This window comes from Cupressus sempervirens, chromosome 7 (genome assembly GCF_028749045.1).
Source record: "Cupressus sempervirens isolate cs-2001-9-10 chromosome 7, ASM2874904v1, whole genome shotgun sequence".
Taxonomy (NCBI): domain Eukaryota; kingdom Viridiplantae; phylum Streptophyta; class Pinopsida; order Cupressales; family Cupressaceae; genus Cupressus; species Cupressus sempervirens.
Window position 1 is genome coordinate 48,308,546 of NC_143124.1, and position 12,897 is coordinate 48,321,442.

Here is a 12,897-nt window from a genome sequence, read left to right on the forward strand (position 1 = left end):
CAGTATGCAAAACTATTATTATCATGCAATCTCTTTGCATTTTTTCTTTGAGGATTTTTTTTATCATAGTTAGCTCTAATTTCATTCATCAGAGTACAAGGTTGAGACTTTTATTTTTTCTTTATAATGTAATCTTTAATTTCAAAAATATGCATTCAATAGTAATAGAGCTTTTATTCTAATTTTGGTTGTTCACTATTTATGTTGTATTTTTTATTTCTTTGATTATGTATATGGCATAAGAGATTTCATTTTAGATATTGATGCATCGACTACAGTTGCTACATTCTAGAAAATAATATTTCTTTGAAGAATCTAATTAGAAGACTCACATTCATTGTCATGATCACTCATCTCACATCCATTGAATACTACTTAAGCCCTTTCAATAAGTCACTTGGTGTATTTTTTATTAATAAGGTATTCTTGAGACTTGTGTCCTAAACTATCCATAACCTAATTTAAAAAGAAACATTTTTACAATTGTTTTATTTCACTTTAATGGAAGAAGAGGTTAAGAAACCACTTGTTTTGTGTAATATATTTTTCAAGAATTCAAGTTGGTAGCTAGATAAGGGAAGCATTTTAATTTAATTAATATGAAGATGGGTTTGTTAATTGTAATCTCAATAGTGGTCTTCATGACTACTCTCTGAAAAAAGGTTGATAATCTCAATTAAGAAAGGTTAAATTGTAGATTGGTACTAGATATTTGAAGGCAAAAAAATGTTACTATATGATGAAGTTTAAATTTTGATTATGTTGAGACAAATATAAAAACAATAGATTAATCATTTAGTAGATACAATCTACTACTTAGGTACTTACAAAATTCTGCTAACTATTATACAATTTATAAGACATTTATTTTCAGCAATTCTAATTCATTGATCTACTTTTAGATATCATTTTTATAGTCTATCAAACTATATGATAGATCATGAGTATGGTTTGTATAGTTAGTCATTATTACATCTAAGAGTTTCTCATTAAGTGAAGTGCTAAGATTTTTGAGAGAGGATTTAGTCATGTAGTTTTACTCAAGGGTAAGCCAACATATATCTTTCCTTCATTTGGATAACCTTCAAGAAATGTTGCACTTTACAAGTAATTCAAATTATAGAACTCTCAAGAACAAGTAGTTCAAATTCATAATGAACTATTGCACATGAAAGTATGTTCTAATACATATTCATTCAAAACCACTCTAGTTGAGTTGGATAATGCATCATATAATTTGATACAATAAAAAAGTTGCACTACCTAAATATAAATGAATACGCAAGGAATCTTTATGATTAATACTTTGTAGGAAAAATAAATTTTAAAAATCATTTCAAATGGGATAGCAATATAAATGGGGTTCATCTTGGGAGAATTCTAGAATTAAGCACATTTGACATAAAATTGTTAAAAATAGATAAAATTAAATCTTTATATTTTAATTATGATGAACATTGACTAATATATTGCATGTCAATTAAACTATTTATAATGTTTTAAAACAATATCTTTCTAACACTATCAATAAAGCCTATAAATCAATCCAAATCAATTCAAAATGATACAATTAAATTACAATAAATTTTAACACCACCAAATTTCAATGTTTCTAGTTTCAATGTGTTTCAATATGTATTATCAGCTGCATCTAGGAAAAATCTGTGATCTAGTGATGTAGAGAAGTTATTCTAGCGTTTTCAAACAGATGCTTCCAATCTATGTCATCATGACACAATTGAATTGATCGTGATTTCTAAATTGGAAATGTTCTCAACCAATAACAATGAAATTGATAGTTTGAAAATCTCCTCCATATCGGATGGTCAAGGTTAAAGAAGAGTTTATAACGCAAATATTTATGGTTAGAGGATATCAATGCTAAACTTACCTGATGTGGCCTCTGATTTATTTCATTGACATTAGTAACAGTTGGTAAGCTAGTTGTCGTAGGGCGGTGCTCCTGCTGTGCTTTTCACACGAACGGCAAGCGTAGCTCTATTATGATATTTGAATTGCCCCTTTTTTCTTTGGTTATATGTTAAGGACATCTGAAGATCCCTTTGACGTTTTGCAAGCACCTCTTCTTTAGATAAGGCTCAAATGTGAACATATTTGCAGGGTAAAAATTCTTGGAGTCAAATAAGTTATATCATATTAAATGAAATTAAATAATTTATCATAAGATATAATATGATCTTCTAATATAAGGTTATATATTATATTAATTTTAATTTATGTAATTTATGATATGTATTTATTTATTTATTTGTATATGAAAAAGAAAATAGTTTATATTATGTCTAATGGTACAAGTTTATTTTTAAAAAAATTATTTTTCAATTTTCATTTAACTCTTGTAAAGATGTCAAATATAGAACTGATATGAATTTTGTATATGGATAATAGGTAATCAAATTTATACTAAATATATTGAGGTGTAGAAAAGTATTTCATATCTACTTACTTCGTTTGTAATGTGAACAAGTAACATTATTGTACTAATCATTAATTAGGTACTCTTCACACGTAGTCTACTCTCTTGAGAATTTATGAGTATTTTAAGATTTCTCTAGAACAAATTTAATCATAATGCTAGTTATCATATGGTTCAAGGATAAGACAATTGCTAATGTTTTTGTAAACCCTCTCTCTCAACATTGCCAGTTTACAAAAGTTGTCTTGATCCATGTTTGGATTGTGGTATTTGTTAATTAGATCATAACTCATTTTACCCATAAATCTAGAATTAATTCTTCTTCTTGTGTTATAGAAAAAATATAATTTTTGGTCCAGTAGGTAATTTAAGGACCATGAGTCCCTTACTTTATACTCTCAAGCCAATTCTCAAACTTAGGAGATAATTAGGTATCATATTTATCTAGCTACACTTTGAGACAATAGATCTCATTGTTTGTTTAGAAGACCAACATAATATCTATTTTTCTATATAGCACTATAGATATCTTATAGTAAAACACTTTTAACCATTTTTTAAGGATTGATTTTTGTTTGAAGAATAACATTTGTACACTTTGAATAAATATTGTACAAATTCATACAAGCCACACTAAAAGTATTTTTAAAATGGATCTCTCTCTCTCTCTCTCTCTCTCTCTCTCTCTCTCTCTCTCTCTCTGTGTGTGTGTGTACAGAGAGAGAGACACACATAGAGAGAGAACCATGCATCATTACACACACACACACACACACACACACACATAGAGAGAGATAGAGAGAGAGAGAGAGAGAGAGAGAGAGAGAGAGAGAGAGAGAGAGAGAGAGAGAGAGAGAGAGAGAGAACCATGCATCATTGAGAACATGTTGATATGTGCATGTTTAGCTTAAGTTCACCTAGTCAAGCTTTAGTTTCTTTTATTTTAGCCTAGTTGTGTCTAGCTAAGCTATAGTCAAGGTTTATTCTTCTTTTTAATATGTTTTATAGACTTATGGCTAGTGATTTCTATAACTTATTAGTTGATAAGCTTAAGGGTTTCTCTAATGAATGGTTAATAAGGAACAACAATTTTTCAATGCTTTGCAAATGGAGTTGCAAGTAGAGTGGGTTTAAATATGGAGGAACCTTCATAGTTAGGCATACTTGATATGGAGTGATACTAGGATGAGTGACCTTCAAGAAATTCTCAATAGTTTGCCTCTATGAGCATCACCTATATGAAATGAGTGTTGATTGTTCCATTTATTTACATGAGATATGGGTTTATGTGAATCACTACTCATGAAATAAGAAACAATGAGTTTGACTCAAAAAAATACATAGTTGAATCATGGTACTAGTATTTTGTTATATATAAAACCTAATTGTCTTTTAAATAACCATTCTTACCATCTTTAATCCTAAATCATTTAGTAAATTTAATATAAAATTATATAGATATGTTAAGAAAAATTTCATCCTACCTTTATTGTTGTAATAGTGATATGTTTTAAGAATATTCTTAGCTTGAGTTGAAATTGTCACCAAATCCTTCATAGTATCAAAGCATGGATTCCTGATACTCAATTTTAGAGATACTCTTGCTCACTAGTGTTTCCTAGTCACTAGATCTAACTTTTCCTAGATCGAGAAGTGGGTATTTTTGAGATTCCACATATAAAAACAACTTGGAGAAAACCATTTTTGTATGTCTTATTTTTATATTATTTATCAAATTTTATGCATTAGGAAAATATTAAATATATCAATAAAAAGGGAAAAATGATTTTCCATAAATTTACTTTTTTTTTTTTTTTTTATAAACTATTTCTAGGCATTGTTCTCATCCCTAATAAAAATACCTAGGAATTTGTCAAACATTTCATTTAGTAAGTGAATTTCATATCTAAATAATTCTAGTCTTTTTTAATATTCTTTATGATTGCTTGGCGAATTTTTCCTTGTGAAAGTTTGCTATTTGATTTGGATGACTTTGTTTGGATTATTGTGCATTCACCTCTAAGACTTTTCCCTATCTAAGAAGTTTGGGGATCTATTACGTGCATTTCCATATCCATAGTTGCATTGAGATAAAGTATCACTTTTAAATTAAGCTTCTCAAGATTTTGAATATTTTATTGTTCCATTATTTATACATGTAGCATATCTAAAAGTGCCAAAGGCTAGTGACTACCAAAGATGAGATCATAAATGAAAAAGAAAGAAGCTTGATTTCCTATAAAAAAAACCCGAGGACCTTTTTCCTTTTAGTTAATTTACTTTGAATGACCAAATCTTTCAAAATATTCCCCACAAAATAGAGAAGGGATCTATTTAATGTCCACTACAAGTGGATCATGGTGGAAGAAGATGTATCACCATTCTAGATTCTTAATGAAGATTCAGGTTTTGCATGAGATATTTAACCTTAAATAATCTTCCAACTATTGATATATAATCATCATATGGTAGATGGATGTTAGGCACAAGCTGTAGATATGAAACATAATACACATTAAAAAGTTTTAGTTCCAATAACAATACCAACAACTTTGGAACTGTAACTCTTTAGGTCTAAAATATAGGGAATATGTACCCTAATTTTTAATCTTAATAAAATACTTAATAACTAGAAAATTAAATTAGGAATCTAGGAAATTAATTTGTATAATCACACAATTTTTGAATGTAATAATCAAATCAATAACCTGATTACTGCAAAGGAAGTAGAGCTAAGAAAAGAACATGCCATAGAAAATTAAAATTTCAAAAAGGGTTTTTCTTTTCATTATATTTTTCATATTTTCTTTACATTTAGTCTTCATACATATATTAATATACCATAAATGGTTGTGCTTTCCCTAGAAAAGGGAAGCGATGTAAGCTTCTAACCATTACATTTAAAAAATAAAATTGACTTAATACATTTTACAAAATAAATCCTAAACTGATGATTCTTTGTGCAACAATTCTTTTATCCCTCAAAACATTTCAAAATCATTGAAGTTCCAATTTTCCACTGTATTGGCAAATCCATTCTACAAAACTAGTAGAATCGATACCCATTCAATGAACATAGCTCAGAACTCTATCTTTTCTTGCTCCTTTTCCAAATGTTTTATGGCATCCCCTAGAATAGAAGAGAGAAATTGCAAATCTTCCATAAGGAAAGTAATAATATAAATCTACTCCCCATCCTTTTCTAGAGTAAAATCTGTATTGACTACAGGGCTTGGATTTTTATTCGATAACTCCTCTACCATAGGAAGTCCTATTTCTTGCAATAAGCCATATTTTTTACATTTTTTTCCACCATTTTCTATTTTTCCATAAATACAATGAGACATTCCACATGAGACACTTGTCCTCAAGAATGATATAATCAATCAACCTCCTTTTGGTTTCATCCTTAATAAACATTCTTTAATTTGATGTTGACCACAATCTTTTGATAATCAAACAACTAATTTGATAACCATACGATCAATTTTTAGCCATTGAGATCTATTTGGTAATAAAGTGTCATTTGCAAATGATATGACCTTATTATTTCTCTTGCACTACATATTTTCTAATGCATATATTATTCTTTCATTAAAAGGGAAAATTCAGCTCATGCAACATATACATTTTTCATTAAATTTGGAATATTCACTTCACACACACACACACACACACACACACATAGATGTCTTTCATGAAATTTGGAATATTCACTTCACACACACACATGCGCACGTGCACACACATGCGCGCGCGCGCGCGCGCGCACACACACACACACACACACACACACACACACACACACACACACACACACACACAAGAAGGGAAAATTCACCTCATACAAGGGACACAAATTCCTCTTACTTTAGATTTTTTTCCCACAACAAGGGAAAAATTGCCTCAATTTTATGAATTTTTATGTCAGTCAGTGTAAAATCACACCTATAATTCAAGTTGTCCTGATGTTGAAAAAATGTATTGCAATAGAAATTAATTATTTTTTTCCCAAATATATGCTCTCTCTCACCCTCTCTCTACATTGTATTCCCACCTCCCTTCTCCTTTTCACCATCTCTTCAACCTAATCAACAACCATATTTTTTATTTTCTTACGACTTTTTTATTTGATCTTCATATTATGGTAATTTTATAAGCATATATCTATGTTTGTTTCTCATGGGTTAGATAGAAAGTAGATTAAATTTAAATAAGTGTATTGTTTTATAGGATGTAGTATTAAGAATTTCATGGTTGGCTCAATTTATAGTCCTAGCTTAACTATGGAAGGTCCTAATTCATAATGCCATGGATATACATGAATGATTTAAGATATTACAAGGTATAAAACAATAATGAACATTGATAATTTATGGAGTTCTGAATTTTTGAGGAATTTATGTTTCAAAATCTAATGTCCAAAATATGCTCAATTATCATAACACATGTCCAAATAAGAATGAAATATAACTACTATGATAAATTAAAATTCTATAAACATACACCAACTTAAGAAACAAGTAATTATATCAAAATACATAAAAAAGTATTATGTGTTCTTTCAACCTTTAATTGAATATTTGCATTTATCTCCAAAGTCTAGCTATATGAGTAATCATAAATTTTACATTTTTTACTTAATGCAAATATAATAACAATTTTAAAATGACAAAAAAATAGCAAGAACTTAGTAGACATGTGATTAGGTGTTAGATGCAACTACCAATTATTATGTTGGTGAATCAACTTTTCGGTATTTCAATAGAAGCTAAAATAAATTAAATATCTCTTACATTCTATTATTTTTTAGAAGAAAGTTTATCCGTTACATTGAAGGTTTGGTTTTCCCTATTTCCTATATAGAACAACAAATAATTTTACATTTATTTATATAGATCAAAATACTTATTATTGAAGAATAACAATTGGTTGTTAGTCTTAAAAATTGAATGCCATGCCAATATTTACACTAGGACTCATTAATAATTCAATATGAACAATTGAAATAAAAAGTTTAATTGTTAAAAAAAAACCTGAAAATTTCTAATAAAACATTTTATAAAAATAACTTCTCACTCTCTTTCCAGTGCATTAATACTGAAATTTCACAGTACTTTGAAAATTAATGTAACAAAAGAACCTCACATTCATTTTCCACCATTCTGCATGTGAATGTCATTTTCATGATGATAGATATCTATATGCCAATTCTAAGTATATCAATTAGGTTGTCCATATTTCATTGAGTTGTCTATTCATTTTTTAGAATTATGCAATATTACAGTTATAATTATATTTTTTATATACAATTAATAATTATTATTTTTGTGATAAACAAGAAGTAGAAACCATATATTAATAGAAAAATAGGACAAAGGTATTCTTGTTAATAAGAAAAAAAAAATTTTAAAAAAAATATTTAAAATAAAAATAAATAAGTTATATTAAACAAATATGCTTCCCTTAATATGCTCGAGTCGTGAGATGCTAATTCGTGAATTCTCTATGGGGCACTATTCAACTAGCCACCTTAAATATTTTACAATCTTTTTAAAAAATTTGATGTAAAGTGAAACTTAAAATCCAACTACCTAATTTGTGTCTATTTTAAAGTCTCCATCTTGAGTGTATTTCCATTTAATTCTAGCTTTCTGAACTCTTGACTAATATCTATATGCCAAACACAAAAATGTGCCACATAGTAGCATACTACTTGTGGCATAAATTACATAATAAAAAGAATAATATTTAAAATGTCTATTATTATTTTATTATTTAAAATTGTCTTCAACAATCATAATAGTTATAATAAGAGTTAAAAATTAAGAATATAAATGTAATAATAATCTTAATAACATATTATATTATTATTTTATTTTAGTAACAATAAGTTTATTTATAAAAAATGATTATTTATATTTAAAATGTTTATAATTTTAACAAATATTATGTAATTTTTATGAAATTATTGAAAAAATATATTTTGTTTATTCTAAATATTGATTAAAAAATGTAAATGATTGTCAAATTTAATTCAAAAAGATAATTGTTAACATTAATACACTCACACCATCCCACTTCATCCTTTCCACCATTGTAGAATGTCTACTGCCATTAATAACTCACTTTAATAATTGATAGTTAGTATTACACATAAAATGATACAATATTGCTTAGTCCATAGAAGTACTAATAGTACATTAGCAATGCTAAAAGATAAAAAAGTAGATATTAAACTAAATTAAAAAAATCCTTATGATAAAATATTGTAATAGAAGTAACCTCACACACTCTTTTCAACACAATAATTGTAAATGCTATTTTCATGGCTATAGATATCTATATGTCAAGTACTAATATATCAATTAAAAAAATAGATGTTAAAATAAATTTAAAAATTCCTTATGATAAAATATTGTAATAGAAGTAACCTCACACTCTCTTTCCCACACAATAATTGTGAATGCCATAAATGGCAATAGATATCTATATGTCAAGTACCATTGTATCAATTAGGTTGTTCATTCATTCATTATGGATATGTCATTATATAGTTGTAATTACTATATATAATATTAATAAAATGTATTAAAATTTTTTATTTTTTTTTGTTTCAATGTTTCTTTTCAGTTATTCTATTCCATTAAATAGTAGATTTTTCAAAAAGTTGTTTTAAATAAAACATGAATAACATTTTATTATAAAGATTTTTTATTTTTTTAAATAATTAATTTAATTAATTAATTTTAAAAGTCATTAGATAAATAAATATGATATACTTTGACATGAACTAATAATGACAATGAGATGCTAATGTACTAATCACACAAATATTTCTCACAATGGCCTTTTTCAACAATTTTATGTAATTTCATACTTAAAATCAAAGTAACTAATTTAGATGATAAGCTATTTGTGGGAACTTTGTTCCCAAAAATTTAATTTTTAATAATAAAGTTGTCATTGGTTGGAAAAGTTGTCACTTTACTTGGAAATTTTCAAAATCTTCCTGCTAATTATTTACTGGCTAGTTTTTTCACCTCACTCAACTTTTAACTCTTGTTCTGATAGTTATTAGTTGTTATCTCCACTTTTAACTATTGTTTTTCTTTTTCTATTTATTAGTTGTGATCTCCACATTAGTTCATGTTGTGATCTCTATTCATTTATATTTTGAATTTTAAAATTGTTTTAGATTTAGTTTTTAAATTATTTTAATTTATTTTTTATACTAGTTCATTTTTCTTTAAATATTATTTTCTAGTTTCAATAATTTATTTAGTCAATAGAATATTTGTTAGACATTTTCTTTTTAATTTCTCTTATAAAATTTTCATAATAAATTTTTAGATTGATTTTTTTAAATGATTAATTTTTTCATATTTGATAAATTTAATTTAAATAAATAATATTTATTAATCTATTTAAAATAATTTAGTAAATATTATGCTGTTTAAATTAAAAATTATTAATAATCTATTTTGTTCACTTAAGATTATATTTTAACTATTGTTTTTTTGTTCTTTTTTTTCTTTTCCTTTTTTTTTTTTTTTTTTTTTTTAAAAATTACTTGTGATCTTCGCATTTTAGTAACTTAGGTTGTGTTTTCTATTTATTTAACTTTTTATTTTCTAAATTAACTAAGGTTTTAGTTTTTTAATTATTTTTTATTTTATTTAAGTTTTTGTTTAAATATTGTTTTTTCAATTTTTATAATTTATTAGTCAATAGAATATTTGTTAGAGATGTTATTTTTTCATATTATTTTTTTATATGTCTCTTAATTATTTTTCGTAATAGATTTTTTGATAAAGTTTTTTTTAAATGATTATTTTTTCTCAAATTTGACAAATTGAATTTAATTGTAAAATCTTGAAATTGTTGAACATATTTCTTAAGCAATATTCATTTTTTCAAAATATTGTAAATTTAATATCTATGTTTTAATCTTCAACGTTTTTTTTTTTGTATTTTCATTTTAAAAAGTTGTATTTACAGTATTTAATGTTCACTCTACATTTTTCTCTTAAATATCATCTCCTATCGGCACACTCATTACATATACAAAAGCATGCAACCCCTAGTTTATGTTTATTTGAAAATCTAATATTTCATTCCAATTTTTATTTTCTTGATTGATATCTATATGCCAAACACTAAGTGCTAACTAAAAAAATTAAATGTCATTTAAAAAAGCTATCTAAATAATTCTTATGACATTTTGTAATAAAATTAACCTCACATTCTCTCTCCCACAAACTAGTTATGGATATTATTTTCATGGTGATAGACATCTATATGTCAAGCATGAGTAGATCAATTAGGTTGTTTATACATTTGTTAGGTTTATGTCATTAGTATACAATTAATAATAAAATTAACCTCACATTCTCTCTCCCACAAACTGACTATGAATATTATTTTCATGGTGATAGATATCTATATGTCAAGCATGAGTAGATCAATTAGATTTATATCATTAGTTTACAATTAATAATAAAATGTATGATTTTTAAAAAAGATATAGAATTATCTTCTAGTACTATTTGATTAAAAAAGATATTTTTTAATTATTTAAAATAAAAATAAATTAATTTTAATTAAAAAGAAAATTAAATTATTCAGATTAATTTCATTAATTAAATCTTATATTTAATAGACACTTAAATATGAAATGACAAGGACACTATTGAACTAGCCACCAGAATATATCTAATGTAACTTCAAATCTAAAATCTATTTCTAATTTTGATGTATCTTCATAAAATCCAAGTACTTCTATTTCTAATTTTGGTATATCTTCAAATCGAAAATCCAACTACTTAATTTATGTCTGTTTGAAATTCTAGAACTGTTCCATCTGAATTTCGTTTTCATTCCAACTTTCAACTAAATTCTTCCAACTACTATTTTTTCCAGAATGCTATTTATAATTGATGCCTTCGATAAATCATCAAACAACTCTCTCTTTTTGATGTGTGGCATTTCAAATTTAGAAGAGAAGGAACCATGATGACATCCGTATTACATGGAAGGTAAGTGCTTCAATCCTCCTAATTTTTTTCTCAGCTAAACTAATCTTTTGATTTGGAGAGAATCGTGAAATCTGGTTTGAAAATGCAGATTGGGGGGAAAGGTTGCAATAATTACTGGTGGAGCACAAGGAATTGGAGAAGCCACTGTTTACCTCTTCAGCAAACATGGAGCCAACGTCATCATTGCAGACATTGCAGACAATGCTGGTCATAAGCTTGCAGAATCCCTTTCTCCCTTAGCAACATATATTCACTGTGATGTGAGCAAGGAGGAAGACGTAAGGACAGCAGTAGATTTGGCCATGAAAAAACATGGGAAACTAGACATTATGTTTAATAACGCCGGTACTGGAGATTCCCATAGAGATAGCGTTGCAGAGTACGAGATGGAGCAATTTGAGCGCACCATGAATGTGAACGTAAAAGGAGTGATGCACGGCATTAAGCATGCAGCCCGCGTTATGATACCCAACAAAAAAGGGTGTATTATTTCTACTGCGAGTATTGCAGGGATAGTGGGAGGCACTACACCGTATGCATACACGGCCTCAAAACATGCAATTATAGGGCTCACCAAGAATGGTGCAGCTGAGCTTGGGAAATATTGTATCAGAGTCAACTGCGTATCTCCTTCTCTTGTTGCAACCGGGCTCATAATGGATTTTGTAGGGAAAGGGAAGGATGAAGTGGAGGCGTGGGGTTGCGGCGTGGGAAACTTGAAGGGAGTGATACTCAGAGCAGAGGATATTGCAGAGGCTGCTCTGTATTTGGCCAGTGACCAGTCTAAATATGTGAGCGGCCATAATCTTGTTGTGGACGGGGGTTTCACAGCTGTAAACCACGATTGGGGACTTTATAGGCCCTAATTGCTTCTAGCTTCAGTTTTCCTTGCATTGAACATCATGTGATTGTAGTTCAGTGATATGACTGAACATTATAAGAATTTCATTCGGAGTAAGATAGATCCTTTAGATAGGGTTTGTTATATACACCACATAATTTAATTCGCGTCCTTAATAAATCAAGGAATAGCAGCGATTCATAGAATCTATAATATCATAGCGGACTGACTGATCTGATAAGATCGTATTATAATAAGATTAATGGGAAGACTGTTTATCACAAACTTTGTCGACTCTTGTTTCATTATTTATGGTTTAAATAGTCACAATTGAAGTTTAAATTTCAACTTTTGGTTTACTAGCTGTCATGCAGTTGTTAGTCTAACTTTTAATGATCAGACTAAAATTATATAGAGATGGTAGAGGAGCTGGTTATAAAGAATTTTAAATATCTTTTTGACAAAATCTTTATTTAAGCTTAACAACTAAATTTAAATTTATATGTAGAATTTTTCTTTTTCAGATAACATAGGAAGAGATTACATGTCATTACAAAATATCCTCACTGAACTTAGGGAAA

At 27.4% G+C, this 12,897-nt stretch overlaps 1 pseudogene; it reads left to right on the plus strand.

Moving 5' to 3' along the window:
• The first annotated feature begins 11,449 nt into the window (after window positions 1-11,449).
• Window positions 11,450-12,601, plus strand: LOC149545413 (short-chain dehydrogenase reductase 2a pseudogene; annotated as a pseudogene).
• The last annotated feature ends 296 nt before the right edge of the window (window positions 12,602-12,897 follow it).